The 16305-nt window shown below is 41.2% G+C and overlaps 1 long non-coding RNA gene across 6 annotated transcripts in view; it reads left to right on the top strand.

Annotated features, from left to right (window-relative positions):
- LOC120472025 (uncharacterized) overlaps positions 1–1082 on the top strand; it is a 53442-nt gene extending 52360 nt beyond the window's left edge. For all 6 annotated transcript variants that reach the window (XR_016168295.1, XR_016168297.1, XR_005620897.2 and 3 more), the window contains one exon: positions 780–1082. This is a non-coding gene — a long non-coding RNA (uncharacterized LOC120472025). The remainder of the gene's footprint in view (positions 1–779) is intronic.
- Positions 1083–16305: the final 15223 nt, after the last annotated feature.

The raw sequence follows: 16305 nt of genomic DNA on the forward strand, positions 1-16305 counted from the left end.
CAATATCCATGGATGTTGCCTACAGTAATATTATATATTTTTGCTTTGATTCCAATAAACCTATGTTGTGATTGTAGTGCAGTGTTTTGCATCAATAGATCACACACTTTGTTCAATGATTCCACTAGGCCTATATCTGTATTCTCTCTATTACTGCAGTACTTATACAAAGATGTATTTTTTGTTCTACAATATTTAATTATTGTACGAACAATGACATGATCTATTGTTATGTTTCAATGGTGTTTCACAGTAAATTTGTTTTTTAAACCAATGATTGTGCAAGTGCAAGATTTCTTTAAAGATGTGAATGCACGTCGCAATGTTTTGAACATTAGACAGCCTGTGTTACAAGTGATAACCGTTTTGAGTTTTGAAAAATGACATCAAGGTTCTGAAAATAGTAGCGAAGTGATTGTAAAAAACTCGAATGTCAAGTTGACAAAGACACTGACAGGTTATGATGTGTCAAGATGTCATAACAAAGACATCTTAATGTCATATTTGTATTCAAAATGCCATTATTGAGAGAATGACACTTAATGACAGTTGTTAAACATGCATAAACCCATATGTCATGTCATGGTTATGAAGGTGTCATGCCAGTCTTACGCACACCCCTTCAAGTAAAGTGTTACCACAACATTTCCTCTAAGGCACTAAGACAGCTGATTAGGAACACTGTCATTTTAGGGGTGATCTTTAGTTTCAAATTTCTATGTAATGTATGTCTGCTATAAAAGAGAGTCCGTTCTAACATGTTCTTGTCTCTGTTGTAGGTTGCGAGAGCTCTCCAGCACATGCCACCTTCATTAGTTTCCAGCACCTGAAGACACAAGGACACAAACCCAACTAACTGACCATTTCATTCAGCTTTGCTGACGTGGAAAGATGACCACTGTGACCTAACGTTACAGAACAGTCTGACAGCACATTATAAGCGCCACACAAAGTAGCTTGAAAAACCTTTTGAACCTTGTGTGGAGTGTGTTATTTTTGTACGAAGAAATTGCTATAGGCTCCAACATGCTTGTAGATTGTATTCATTCAATAAATTTTCTAAAAAAAAGAAAAAAAAAGAACAGGTCTCGTGATTTATTTGCTGAACTGTGGGTGATGAAATATTTAATATCCTGGGTATTAAAATGATCAGTCTCTGATGCATTGTGAGGGTTGACATGGTTGAATCAGTACCACACTAAAGGACTGCCGCACGGGGAATTATTGCTTCAGTTTGAACATGTCACCTCTACAATATAATGTTCTACCATTAAAATGTACAATTATCCTTTCTTTCCGTTCTCATATCTAAGTTTTCTCCGGCTTGTCATTGTACGCACACAATATGAAAGAACAATAATATCTAGTCTCAATGCTATTGCTTAGATTTGATTTATACACATAAGTGTTTCACATGCATAATGCAAAGTAGCTCTCACACTCCACTTTTTGTTCTTGAATAAGTCCTAAATAATGTGACTGAGGTAAAAGGAGCAAGACGAATTTCCTGATTAATGTCCCAGAAAAAGCTGTTTTCTCTGAATTGCATCACGAAGTGGTCAAGATGCACGAATAAAAGCTACTTTGGTCTGGAAATGAAAGTTCATATATTCTGCTCTTTCTGCATGTGTCACAAAGAGTTGATCACATGGGAGTCTACCAGAACACCTGAACACAAAGCCAGGCTTTGTGTGTCGCTCTGACCTCAGTGTCATGTGACTCTGTTATGGCCAGGTGTTGCCTGTATCTGGAGCAGAAACAGTGTTTTGCCCTTAAGACCAAAAACATACCTAAAATGATATCAAATGCATTGAGAGAGTGAATTACAGACATACTGCACATTTGTTTTTGTGCAGCGATGCCTTATAGAAGAAGAAATATTTCAGTGAGCAGTTCTTAAAAGGACCATTTCTTTCTAGTGTGAACAACATCATTTAAAAAATAAAAATAAAATGTAGGAACCTCTTTCCACTATAAAGAACCTTTTGAGCAATACAAAAAAAGTTCCATGAATGTTAAAAGATCTACATTGAGCAACCAGTATGAATAAAAAATCTTTATTTTTAAGAGTGTGAATGCAAATTATTTTTTAAACTGGAAATAAACATGTTATTAGTATCATTATATTATATTACTATGCATTACATTTAATACAAATAAACATTAAGATATATTTAAATATAGAATATAACATGCACTTATGGGTCACTAATCAAATTTGTAACATTAAAGGGTTAGTTCATCCAAAAATGAAAATTCTGTCAGTAATCACTCACCCCCAAGTTGTTCCAACCCTGTAAGACTTTCGTTCATCTTCGGACATCACAGATTTGATTAAATCTGCAAGCTGGGTCACTCCTCCATAGGCTTCTTAAGGGATTTAAACTGACCCAAAAGTTATGAAAGACACCGTTAAAATAGTCCGAGGGACTACAGTGGCTTGGAAGTTTATCAAGCGACGAAAATGCGCAAAAAAAAAAAAGTTGACTTTATTCAACTATTCATTTCCCTCTCTGTGGGACTCGACATTTTACGTAGTGAAACTACGCAAAGCTTCTAGGTTGTACGTCACACGTGGGCTCAATATTGGCCTACACTCATAGGCGTCATTTATGGGGGGGATGGGTGGGACATGTCCCCACCATTTTTTGCCAGGGTCGATTTTGTCCCCACCACTTTTAAAACATCTCGCGGCACAGATGTACCAACAAATAAAACATTTCCGGTTAACAGCATTCGTTTCATTTGTTTGTTAAATAGCAGGCGATCTAGCACTGAAATGCGTTGTCTTCTCTCGGAAACGCGCTTCAATCCGTTGCGGAGATTCGTTCCGGTGAAATCACAATTCAAAATGCACACAAACGTGTCCCTGTTTCTCAAGGATTCTAATCCGCTCGTATATTTTTCCCCCCTCATCAAAACATATTCAACCACTGATACACATTATTGGTTTTGATGAGGGGAAAAAAACTATATACGAGTGCGGATAAGAACCTCAAACCTCCCAAGTCCCGAGTCCCGACACGCTAGGCAAAAATTCTACCTCCGGACCATCACTGTGCATACGCAATAAAGGGCATTGTGCTCATTTTTATTTATGTACATCAGAAAGCTACAAGACATCGTCTTTCAAAACATGACCTACTCGAAAGATAAAAAAAAAAGAATGAATGTGTCATTGTACCCAGCACTTTTTGAAACTGCCCTTCCGAGTACGTCTCTGTCCCCAGCACATTTCAAACCAAACTGACACCCATGCCTACACTGGTCATGTGTGTGATGCTTGTGACGTACAACCAGAAGTGTTGCGCAGTTTCACCATGGAGGAGTGATCCAGCTCTCAAGATTTAATCAAAAATATCTTAATTTGTGTTCCGAAGATGAACGAAAGTCTTGCGGGGTTGAAACAACATGAGGGTGAGTAATTTTCATGGTTGGGTAAACTAACCCTTTAAGCATGACATTCTCAAATGTTCTTGAATTATTGGAGCTCAAGATGATGATCTCAAATCAATCACAATGTGAACTTTTTGCAGCTCGAGTAGGCCTACTGCTGTCATTAAAGCTGCAGTCTGGCGGTTTTCCGTTTTGTCGCCTCCTCTGTTCAAAATCTGCAACTGTAGTCATTCCCGGAATTATCAACTTTATGTGAGTTGCACTTCAACACCCTCGACAATGCACAGCGTGGATGAACACAATGTTTGAGGAGAGCGTGTAGCTGTCAGTCGCCGCGCCGGTGTGGAGACTGGCATTCAGGATCACAAATGATTATTTTTGGAAGTATGACCAACATAAGAATTTACACCGGAAAATGTCCTCTGAACAAGTAACTAACATCCACTTTTGTTCTGGTTCTGACATTGCAGTAAATCGATCACGCTGATTAAATCTAACAATCGCTTATAAGTTATCATATCACACAAAACCGTGCAAATTATAGTTTGTTCTCAAATTGTTGATGTTAACAACGTAAGCATTGCGCGACTACATGTAATGTCCTTCTGATATGTATCCTTGTTTTCGCATGAGTCCGGTTGAAGTCTCTTTTTTTCTGTTGTCACTCCGAAGTCCGAATTAAACCTTTCTGGATTCGCTATCAAATTGATAAGTTTAATTATATCAATTGCTATGAGAAAAGGCTATAAATCTCCACCTCCAACATCCTCACACACAATATAGCCTACTAGCCGAGACTCCTTCTTTATGTGTACAGATGTAACGTAAAGATTCAAAGACATCGAATCTCCCATGGAAATCCACCAGTAACACCGGAATTAAAAACATTATTACAAGCTTACCGCTTTGAATCGAGCTAAGACAACCAGATAGTTTTGAACACTGGCTGGTTATGTTTTCTCAAATATCTATTTCATATTTAACACCAAAAAAGCTATGAACTTCAGCTTTAAAGCAACAACAAAAAAGTTTTTCAATTCAAAAATGATCTCAATTTGCTGACAAAAATATGGTAAATCCAACATTATGGAAACAAAATGTCCCCACAGATGGCAATATCCAAAAAAATGTTTTGGTCCCCAATGAGGTAGGTTTAGGGGTTGGAATAGTGTAAAGGGCTTCAATACACAGTTTGTACAGTATTATAAAAAAATCATTATATATATGGAGAGTCCCCGTAAAACATGGAAACCGTATGTGTGTGTGTGTGTGTGTGTGTGTGTGGTATCTTTCACATCAAGCCCACATGAAACCACAGATAAAGATTTTTTCTGAACATTTTTAACTGAGCATCTGACTGAAACCATACACAAACCCTCCTGCAGTTGTTCTACTTCCACAGACCCAAATTAAGTTCATCTGACGAACACGTGAAACCATCTCAGTTGTTTCAGTCCAAACCTTCAGATTGATGGTCCCAGACTCGTAATCAATAACGCATAGATTGAAAATAATGAAGAATTACAAATGACTGGCAGTGGCAGAATCTGATTAGGCATATTGACTGACTTATGTCCATTGTTAATCTATGATGACTGATGTTCCATCTTCAGTTATGAAAAACAGTTTTAGAGTAGATCTTCCCAGAACAATGGCAACGGCCGCCTCAACTCTCCGGCACAATTCAATTGTCTGTAAAGCACCGCAAAAGGCCCCCTTCTAGTTTTGCTTTTGAATCACTTACGAATGATCCGAAATCAGACACAAGCAATGAAACTCAATATACTTTTTGTTGACATTTGAAATTTAGAGAAAATAAAATAAAGTGAGAGTGCTTTTAAGGCCAAAGAAAGTGACCTTGGTGAGGCCAGTGAGAGGTAACTTTAAAAACTCCATTATCTACTCCAGGACTTGCTCTCTCTCTCTCTCTCTCTCTCTCTCTCTCTCTCTCTCTCTCTCTCTCTCTCTCTCTCTCTCTCTTTCTTTTCTTGCTTTAAGAAAGAGGAAAGCACTGTGCAGTATTTCACCTTTATCTCCCGATAGCAGGTCTTTGTGTTATCTTATTCTTATTGGAAAGAAGGGAGAAACGGGAAGGAGGGTAAAAGCCTCCAAGGCGCGATACACCACGCACTCCCCACGGATGGTGAGATACCAAACACTTCCTTTCCAAACTTTCCACACTTTCATGCTAAAGGAGATGAGAACCAGTTGCATTGTAAAAAAGGAGCTTCTTTTGGATTTCTCTACAGACAAATAGAGGGATACATCAGAAAAGCCGAGCATATACGCGAACGCACACGTGCAGGCGTGCATACACACCTCGCGCAGCAGCATATGTGCTCTCGCAGAGCCGGGCTGAATAGCACAAAGAGAACTTTTAAAGAGAGAACTGTGACATATTCCCAGAGTGTCTGTCTGCCACTCAGAATTCCCCAGCATGCTAGGTGATGTCCTCCAAAGCACAGATCTACCTGTGCAAGCGGCCCCTGTGACAGAACACATGCCGCACTGATTTTCACAGATGGGTTCCAGTGGCCTAGTGAGGTTTTTCTCTCTTACTTCAAACCGAGAACGACAAGTTTTGGGCCACACTAAAACTGGAGCAGGATTCAGTTCTTGTTTTTTCGGGGGTTTTTTGTGTGTGTTTTTTTAAGCCTGGCACCGCATGTGAAGTATGAACACAACAGGCCTCGGTTTCTGCATGAACCGCCTGTGACAACAATTCAGCATGATAATGTTTTCATAGACCTTTCACACAGAAATTCATTCCAATCTTGTTTCATGAACGAGGTCTAATATTATGGTACAGTGCCAATGCATAGGCCCATATTGCATTTTAAGATTAGGGGATGGTTGCATAAACCGTTAAGACTAGTCTAACAAGATTGTCATTATGCATTGGCTTAATTTAATACTGGAAAGTAAGACTAACCGCTCCTTAACTAACAGCTGGTGAGTCAGTTTGCTTTGAAATTAATTTTTGATATGTTTTTGCTTACCTCAAGGCCATCCAAGATGTAGGTGTCTTTGTTTCCACAGTATTTTCAATTTTGATATTTTTAGGTCAAACCGTTCTTGTCTGTCAGTCATATAATGGAGGTATATGGGGTCCTCCTCAAAGAGCATGCACAGAGAAGTCCAAATTAAACATGATTTAATGACTCATAAATGTAAGTACACATTGATTCGGTTTGTGTGAGAAAACTAACAGTATTTATATTGTTTTTACCTCTTGTCACCACAGCCACGTCCAAGTGATCTGAGGGCGCGGGCGCTCCGGTCTGCGAAAGGGCTGGAAAGTGCTGGAAGCCAAAAATTAATTTCAAAGCGAACTATCCCTTTAAGACACCAATGGCTAAGTTTATGCAACTGGCCCCTGAATCTAGAATCCAGAATCGTAATCGTAATTCTTGAAAAAGTTCTATTTCCAAAGTGAAATTACCATATAGGGTAATTGTGGATTCTCAGAATTAAAGGTGCGGTCACATTTACAGATTTCCTTTGAATTGGGGATTCATAGCGATGGTAATAAATTAAAATAATATCATAACAAATAGCCTACCTGTTTACAACATTAAAGGGGTGATGAATTTTACCTTAAGCTTTTGACATCTAAGACGTCATCATATTATAAGAATATCCAGTAAGTTTCAGAACTGAAAAACGTCCTTGTTAGTCCAATAAAAGCTATTATTAACGACTCGTTTTTCAAAGTGGGGAACTATGACATCAAAGAGGATAAAACACCACCCCTGCAGAAGAAGATGGTTTAGCCCCGCCCACCGATTCGCACATTACACGCATAGCTAAATAACATAGGCCTACCTTGTGATGACAAACCGGATCGAACTACCGAGCAATATAAAATATTGTGCAGTGCCTGGATGTGGAAGAAGACAGTCGCTGCATGCTTCCTCTGTATTCCAATAGGACTGCATGGATAAACCTTATTTTTAATGGCATTCCAGTTGATGAGGTAAAACACTGTCAGTCTGTTTGCTTCATTTCACTGAGGACTGTTTTGTAAACAGGACTGGATTTGCAGACCAATTAAGATTGAAGAACGGTGCTGTGCCGTCTATATTGGATCCGACAGGAATGGTGCAACACATGGACTCTGGGTCGAACATGTGTGGGCGAAACATTCCGGTTGCCATTTTACAACATTGGACGTTTTCAAAACAATTTCCCCCAAGTGCATCGACCGGAACCGACGAGTGAGTTGAAACTCATTATAATAATTATGCAAAACTGTTATCCACTCACAGCAGTGGACGTTTACTTCCAAGTCTTCAGTGCGAGACGCCCATAAAAACCGAGCATTTTCCAGCTTGGCTTGGTACAAAATAGCCTATTATTCATTTTGATGTATTTGAATGTAAAAACCAAGCGAACGTCATTGACCTCAGACAATAAAATTAACAAAGCCAGTTCATGACCCCTTTAAACATCATTACCTTCCCCTCCCTCTTGTAAAAACATCTCTTCTCTGATATTTTTCATCTGAAATGAACACACTTCCCTATAGCCTACGATATAGGTGAAAAACCAGTATGTGACAAATTAAGTATGCAAATTCACAGTAAAAGAATCGTCAAACAGTATCTAGATAACCTGCTTCTTCTGGCGAGATTCTGAAGTATTCATCCAGTTGGTGCTTTCAAGCCCTCCTCAGAAGTTCGTATTTATGAGGTGGGAAGTGCACAACGGCAGTTGCATGGCGGCGTACAGTACTTTCTTTTAATCAATAACAAAAAATTACAGCAAGGTTCTTAAACTCTTCGTCTACTCTAGAAAGTGAAGAACAACGAAATGTGCATCAGGTGTGTTTTGTTTTTTTATGCTTTTAATTAATTTATGAAGCCACTGTAAACTTGTTAGCCTACATATTGTTATATTATAATTCTATCATTATTTTGTGCAGGCAATTAGCTTACTTCACTGTAAATAGAAAAACCTATTTCTAGGAAAATATTATTCACATAATGATGACAACATACTGTAGGAATGTCTGGATTACATACACTGAGAAAAATATTTTCATTCATCCAATTAAAAAAAATAGGGTAATGGTTCACATCTATATTTTATAATTTGATCCAATGAAACATAAATAAATAACTTACCTTAACCAATACAGTATGTTCTCTATGAAAACTATTTTATAAAACTTGATACAAAGTACATTTTTCATGTTAAGGAAAGCCAATTAAATCTAAACAAAAATATATAGAGAATGTCTCATTTAAGAAATATGTAGGCATATTAGAAATTATTTGTTTTCTCAAATCAAATATATATATATAGATTTAATTAAACAATTATGTATCATTTAAAAAAAATAAAAGTTAATAGAAATTATTCATTTTACAACAAGATATGGATTTAATAAAACATGTTTCCCATCAAGGAACTACACACATACTATATGGCTACACACTTTTTAGCGGCCGTGAAGTAGTAGGCTACTTATTGAAAACGTGTACCTACTCAAAATGCGATTTCGGACACTGGATAAGTTTGGAACTGGCTGAAACTTTCCATGTGGACAAATTTTTCCCCATCTAGATGTTGTGACGGGTTCAAGCTGATCATCCAGATTTGCACATTGACCAACACAATGCTACTTTTGTGAACAATGCTTCATACATGCTTCAAATAGACTTGACGCAATTTTGCTTATGTGTTTCTGTAGAACAGACTCTGTAGCTATTGATTGAAGGTAAATGTTTTCAGAGATGCAGAAACCCCCTGAGCTCAGGCACAAGGACAGTTTAATTCTCCCCCACTCTGCAGGTTTGCATTGAGGGTAACATGGTTGTTTATTGCAACAAAACCACATTTGGGGAGTGTAAAATGTTTATATTTGTCAATAACAGTAGCCATGCACATCCTGTGATTTATTTCTGATTAGCTGTGTTCACTGCTGTCATATTTTCATGGTCTTTATGAAGACTGTGACAAGCCACACAAAATAGCAGACAACAGTAAACTACAGCTGACATGTTGAATCTCTGAGAAAACAGCTAAGAGGAGGCAACCTATCGTTAAAGGATGATTGTGAAAATCTTGAGACATATGTTTCTAACTTTAACTTAACATATTCACATAGGCCTATTATTAGGGCTTGGCAAAAAAAAATTAATTTTCGATTTTTCGTTTGTATGAAATCAACCTTGTTTAAAGAAAAACCGCCGGACTGCAGCTTTAAAGGAAGAGTTAATTAAGTTCCCTTTCAAGGGAACTTCGAGCTGCGTTGTCAAACGCGACGGGAACGCTCTACGTGATGGGCTATATGCACGCATAAGTTCCGCATTTGACGAAAGGATGCTCGTCCATTTCCGGTTGTGTAGATTAAAGCGGAGGAAAACCGGAGAAAACGGGATTATGGCAGAGTCTTCAATATTTGCTGTCCTCCCGTCTTTGAAACGAAATGTACATACGTTTAGATGTAATTTTATATATAGTTATGTTTATATAATATAATTTTAAAAAGAAGCATAAACACAACGAGGGGTGTCTGTTTTATCTGTTTTTGTGACTAACGTTTCATTAGTATAACCATGGAGTATAAAATTCAATATAAATTCTCGGTATTGCATTGGACTCTATGATCGGCGGAAGTTATCGAGCATCCTTAATCCTTCACCGGAAATAACGCCGTGCATAGAGCCCATTGCGTCGTGAAGCGTCTGTACAATCAGTCCAATGTGAGAGTAGGACGTCAGGTGACGTCATCGACCAGGAAACTATAAAGCACCCTTGAGATCAGACCGCGACAGCTTCTGTAGCCTTCAGCAAGCGATCTCTGTACTCTGTCCTTGTCTATTTATTGTTGTTTGTCAAAGCCAAGAAAAGAAATATATATCACTATCTATATTTATGGCAAGCAAGATTATAGACGCTGTGTGGTTCCCTGCCCTCGTTACATCACGGGTGGGGACACACATCAGCTATTTGTTTGGGAGTGGAGCATGCCAGCAGTCAGTTCTCGAGGGAGCTGATTGTGGGCATTGCGAGAGCTGTCCGCGAGGACGCTCCGCTCCCGCCGGGCGTTCTCCGAGGAGGATGGTTCGGTTCGCGGTCCCCGCGCGGGTCTCTCTGTTGCCGAGGCACGGAGACGACTCGCATTTCGGGGTTCGCAAACGGATCTGACAGCGGGGGTTGGGACGAGCTCAGCTCTATCTCAGCTTTCACATGCCAGATCTGGACTGCGATTTCCAGTTCCGAGGAATTGGTATCGTTAGTGTTTTGTTTTAAAAAGAAACAGTACAAACAAATAAAAATGTTAAGAGAAAGGCAGATGTTTGACTTTTAAATGAATGAATAAATAAGTCAGCTCATAGCCTATCTGCTGAATAAAGAGCTCTTTTAAAAGGAGGTTTTATTTATGCTTTTGCCAGTTAAAATTTTACTGGCTAGCTGAACATTATGAGATTGAAAAATAAATAAGAGTTTTTAGATTAAATTTATTTTAAAAACTAGAAAAATCTGTTTCTCAGCCTCCTCGTCGGGGTTATATTTTATGTGTTTAATCCCCATATTATAGCAATGTTTGGGTATTTCAGTGCCTCGGGTTAAAGCCACAATATGTATTTTTTCTGCATTAAAAATAGCAAAAATAACTGTATCTATGCTATATATTTCTGTTAGATATGTACTTGCATTATCCTGACAGTTTCCACCAAATTTCAAATACGGAGAAATTTATAGTTTAATTCGAAGACACGGGACGTTTCTTTATTTCCGTTTCGTCGCCCGTCTATGGCGTCATATAACCTTTGACTCCTCTATTTTCTCTAACTTCCTTGCGGAACCCGGCGAAACCGCCAAACACAAAGGGGAACACTGGACTACCGCCAATAAAGCAAAGAAAATGACGAAGAAAAAAAAGTAGTACGTATTTTTATGTGTGTGAATCACGTGCCCGCTCACGAGCGCTCACTCTTAACAGACACACTGTCCCCGGTGCTGCTCGCGCATAAAGCGCTCCCCGTTCACAGTAACCGGGTCGTCTCATTCAAAACAGCCGACTGTTGCTGTTAGCGAGCCGCGCACATTGAATACTCTTATGAGTCAGGCTGCGAATGTACGTGCCCGCTTCAGCTCTCTCATGCTTACTAAATAAACGCCTCACCTCCGGCGCCGCGCACTCACTACATTCCCTTTAGCCTTTAGCACATAGTGGATGCATAACGCAAACCCAGTCAAACGTTTGACTGCAGTATCTTATGTGCTTTATAATCCTGTGCGCTCTATATATATGAAAAATGTTCTAAAACAGGTCATTCATTGAAGTAGCGTAATATTAATATTTATATTCGTCTGTATAATAGTTATGGACCACGATTACGCTTTGCCTGCACGTTCTGCTGCTACAGCCAGCTCATTAGCTAAAGCTCAAACGTACCTGAAAAATATGACCCGAGAAGGGTTTGGGACAGGAGAAGCATGACACAGGTAAACATTGGGGTTGCATTTAAAGCTTCTTGACAAGCTAAATCTACAGAGAGATGCCGTATATCCGTATATTTTGTGAAACGATGATGTCATGAGCTGAGCTGGTTGTCATTGACAGCGACAACAACTCCTGTGAGCCCACGCTCTTTCCCGACGTCATCAAAGTACGTCTTTTGTTATTATTTTAAACGAGTGACCCCTGGTGGGCAAAAATCGCATACTGTACGTTTAAGAGACGCTTGCAAGCTTTCTCTCTCCCGACTCGGTGTCATCGTTTTTAACCCCGACGTTACCCACCAGCCATCATAATGAATAAATTTTTATTAGGCAGCCCTGGTGGGTATGGAATGTGTGTGAGGAGCGACTCTCTGAGGAGGGTCGCAGCGCTGCCAGTTCGGTTGTTCCCGCTGGTGGCCACAAAATTATATGTACATATATATTTTTTCCGATATAAAGATAATGGGAAAATAAAAATATGTCTGTTCTTCTGGACGCTCCGCTTTCAAGAAAACTATGAAATAATCCATTCAGCGGTGTTCCAGAGGTTTCTTCCTCACCAATGTTCCTGAGACTGCTGGACGAGAGCAGTCTCGGCCTATTAAGCTCCTCGCAGCACAAGGTGCAAAAAAGAACAGTCTTTAGCCAGTTAGAGATATGCAAGATCTGAGGACTGTTTTATCTCTAAAAAAGCTTGGACAAAGGAGAAGACCTGACGCTGAGGTGGTCAGGCTTCTAAGGGTGGTCCCCTCTGGGGTAGGGACGGTTTTGAGAAATCGTTTCTCCTCAGTGCCCTTTGGGGCGCGACTCTCTGAGGAGGGTCGCAGCACTGACGGTTCGGTTTCCCTGCTGGTTCGCCGTTTCAGGGCACCAAGGTCTCAGTGTCACCAAACGAGCCTTAAAAAAGAGCAGTCAGTTCGTTTTCCCTGCCGGTTCACCGTTTCAGGGCGCCGAGGTGTCAGCGTCCCCATACGATCCTCAGAGGAGGGTCGTAGAGCGGTCAGTTTGGTTGCTTCCTGTCGGTTCGCCGCTTCAGGGCACCGAAATGATTGTTCAAGCAAATCCAGAGGCCAGTCTTGAGAGACTGGTTCCCTAGTAGAATTTCTGGCAGCGTGAAAACTACTGCCACACATTTCTCAGTGGGTCCTGCACACTATAGAAAAGGGTTTCAGAATTCAGTTCGGTTCTTGTCTGCCCAGATTTCTAGGCGTCCTCCTCGTAGTGGTGGACCCGAGCAGGCTTTGGTTATGGAGCAGGAAGTATTGACACTTCTGTAAAAGGAGCTGTAGAAGGGATTCCTCCTCCCAGCAGACACCCATTACTTCATTGTTTCTGAAAGAGGATGAGGTGTTGCGTCCAACTCTGGACCTGTGTCAATTAAACAGCAGGATTCAGAATCTTAAGTTTAATATGCTTAAATATGATTGTGTCACAGATTCAGTCCGAGGACTGGTTTCTCTCAATAAACTTAAGGGACGCTTACTTATCTTTCCATCCTCATCACAGGAGGTTCCTGAGGTTTGCTTTCGGGGGCGAAGCATACCAATATCGGGTTCTCCTATTCAGCCATGGTTCACACCCCACACCTTTGTTTTCAATATGCGTGGATGCAGCTCTGGCTCCTCTGGACTCCAGGGCATTTGCATATTATACTATCAATGATTTATTGATCCTAGCTCAATCTGAGCATGTGGCAGTTCGGCATTGAGATGTCATTCTGTCTCATTTTAAGATGTTGGGAGTTGTTGCTCAACGCCAAGAAGAGTGTGCTCTGAGGACCACTTTTCTAGGTGTAGCCTTTTACAGCAGTAAATGGGGTATATATCATGGCAGCTGCGTCCAACGTAATTACTTTTGGACTTCTGTACATGAGACCCATGCAGTGATGGCTCAGGACCAAGGGGTTTTCTCTGAGGAGAAAAACGTTTTTCGCATGATCAAGGTCACGCGGCTTTGCCTTCGGTCTTGAGGAAGAACCTTGGTTCCTCGCCCAGGCCCATTGTTGGGGGCTTCTTGTCGATGCATAATGTTATCGACGGATGCTTCCCTCACAAGTTGGGGGGGTATATCTAGGCCAGTTACTCACTGTCAAGCATTTTTTAGACTGGTGTCTCTCATGGCAGCTGTGTCCAACGTAGTTACTTTTGGCCTTTTGTACATGAGACCCATGCAGTGATGGCTCAGGACCAAGGGGTTTTCTCAGAGGAGAAAAACGTTTTGCATGATCAAGGTCACGCGGCTTTGCCTTCGTGCTTCGTCCTGTCGAAGAGCCTTGGTCCCTCGCCCAAGCCCAGTTTTTGGGGCTTCTTGTCGACGCATAATGCTATCTACGGATGCTTCCCTGACAAGATGGGGGTGATCATGAGTGGTCGCTCGGCGGATGGTACTTGGCAGGACCATCTACCTTTTAGCACATAATTGGCTAAAAGTGATGGCGGTATTCCCGAAAATCTCAATACTTCCTGCCAGACCCTAGAGGTCACTATGTGTTTGTCCTTTCGGATAAAACACTGATGGTCTCGTATATCGGAGCAGATATCCTGTTGAGGCAGGGGCTGAGGCCCAGGGAATGGAGACTCACCCCCGAGGTGGTGGAGTTTCTTAGGGAGAACTAAAGTCAGTCGACATTTCACATCGTTGGTACAACGCATTGCTCTTTTTGGTTCTCCCTCACACATCCAGCTCTGCTTGGACTGGATGTGATGTATTAGGTGTGGTTAACACTACACCGGTACGCATTTCCCGATATCTTTGCTCCTGGGAGTTCACCCTCATTTGGAGTTTGGATACTGTGGCTTGGCCTCTGAGGGGGCCCGGCTCATAGAATCCCGTCTCTCGACTGAGGTCGTTGAGACCATTCTCCAATCCAGAGCTCCTTCCATGAGAGAAACTATATGCATTGAAATGGAAATTATTCTCCATCTGGTGTGGCGAACATCACCAAGATCCTGTTAACTGCCCTGTTGGTACAGTTCTTGATTTCTTGCAAGACTGTTTCTCTGCTGGATTATCTCCTTCTACCTTAAAGGTTTACGTGGCGGCTATATCGGCCTACCACACCCCTCTGGGGGGTACTTCTATCGGGAGAGGTCCTCTAATTACTAGTTTTTATCGGTGGTACATGAGGTTGAAACCTGCACTGCACTTAGAGCACCGGCTTGGGATTTGGCCATTGTACTTGAGGGTCTGGCTTTGGCTCCCTTTGAGCCCATTGAAAAGGTTTCAGAAAAATTCCTCATTTTGAGAACATTTCTCTTTGCGGTTTCATTTACCGGAGATTAGGAGATTTGCATGCCCTGTCGGTTGCTCCTTTATGCCTGGAATCTGCACCGGGTATGGTGAAAGCATTTCTATACCCTAGACCGGGTTATACTCCTTAGGTCCCAGTTAATTTTTTGGGGCCTTATAGTGCTGCAGGCCTTTTATCCTCCACCTTTTAATACCCCAGATCAGGAACGACTGAACCTGTTATGTCCAGTTCGGGCATTAGATGCCTACGTTCACAGAGCTGCCCTGTGGTGTAACTTTGAACAATTATTTGTCTGCTTTGGGTCACTCAAGAAAGAGTCCCCTGCATCTAAACAGGTTATGAGCAAATGGATAGTCGAGGCTATATCATTAGCTTATGAAGCGGCTGAACAGCTTTCACCTATGGCTGTTCGGGCCCATTCTACTAGAAGTATGGCGGCCTTTATTCCGAGTGTTTCCCTTCTCGATTTTTGTAATGCGGCAGGATGTCCTCTCTGCATACATTTCTCAGATTTTATGACCTTGGCCTCTCCACTCCTGGGGCTAGGTTGCTTGCTTCTTAGTGTGCGCAAGGACTTCACACAGAACGGGCATTTCTCAGCATGGCGTAGTGGGTATGGGGTTCCCATCGCGTTTGACAACGCAGCTCGAAGTTCCCTTGAAAGGGAACGTCTCAGGTTATGTATGTAACCCTGGTTCCCTGAGAGGGAACGAGAGCTGCGTTCGCCTGCCATACTTCCTGCATGCCCTGATCGACTTGCTTCAGGCCTTTCACAAAAGCTGTCGCGGTCTGATCTCAAGGGTGCTTTATAGTTTCCTGGTCGATGACGTCACCTGACGTCCTACTCTCTCATTGGACTGATTGTACAGACGCTTCACGACACAATCACGCAGAGCGTTCCCGTCGCGTTTGACAACGCAGCTCTCGTTCCCTCTCAGGGAACCAGGGTAACATACGTAACCTGAGACGTTTTCAAGAGTTAGACCTATTAAAAAATGACAGTGTTTTCACTCGGATAAGTGAATAAATCTTTCACTAAGATTTCTTTTGCATCGGATAAACCAATTAGTTTATCAAGATCTAACTCAAAATATTGATTGGTTCATGAATTGCCCCTTATTGTCTAATGAAATTATGTTTTATTAGCAAAGTTCAGGAGAAGCACGTTCAGATAATTAACACGAGTGCACGGAGAGCACTCA

The sequence above is a fragment of the Pimephales promelas genome, chromosome 4, assembly GCF_988280905.1.
Source record: "Pimephales promelas chromosome 4, fPimPro1.hap1.1, whole genome shotgun sequence".
In the NCBI taxonomy this organism is placed as follows: Eukaryota; Metazoa; Chordata; class Actinopteri; order Cypriniformes; family Leuciscidae; genus Pimephales; species Pimephales promelas.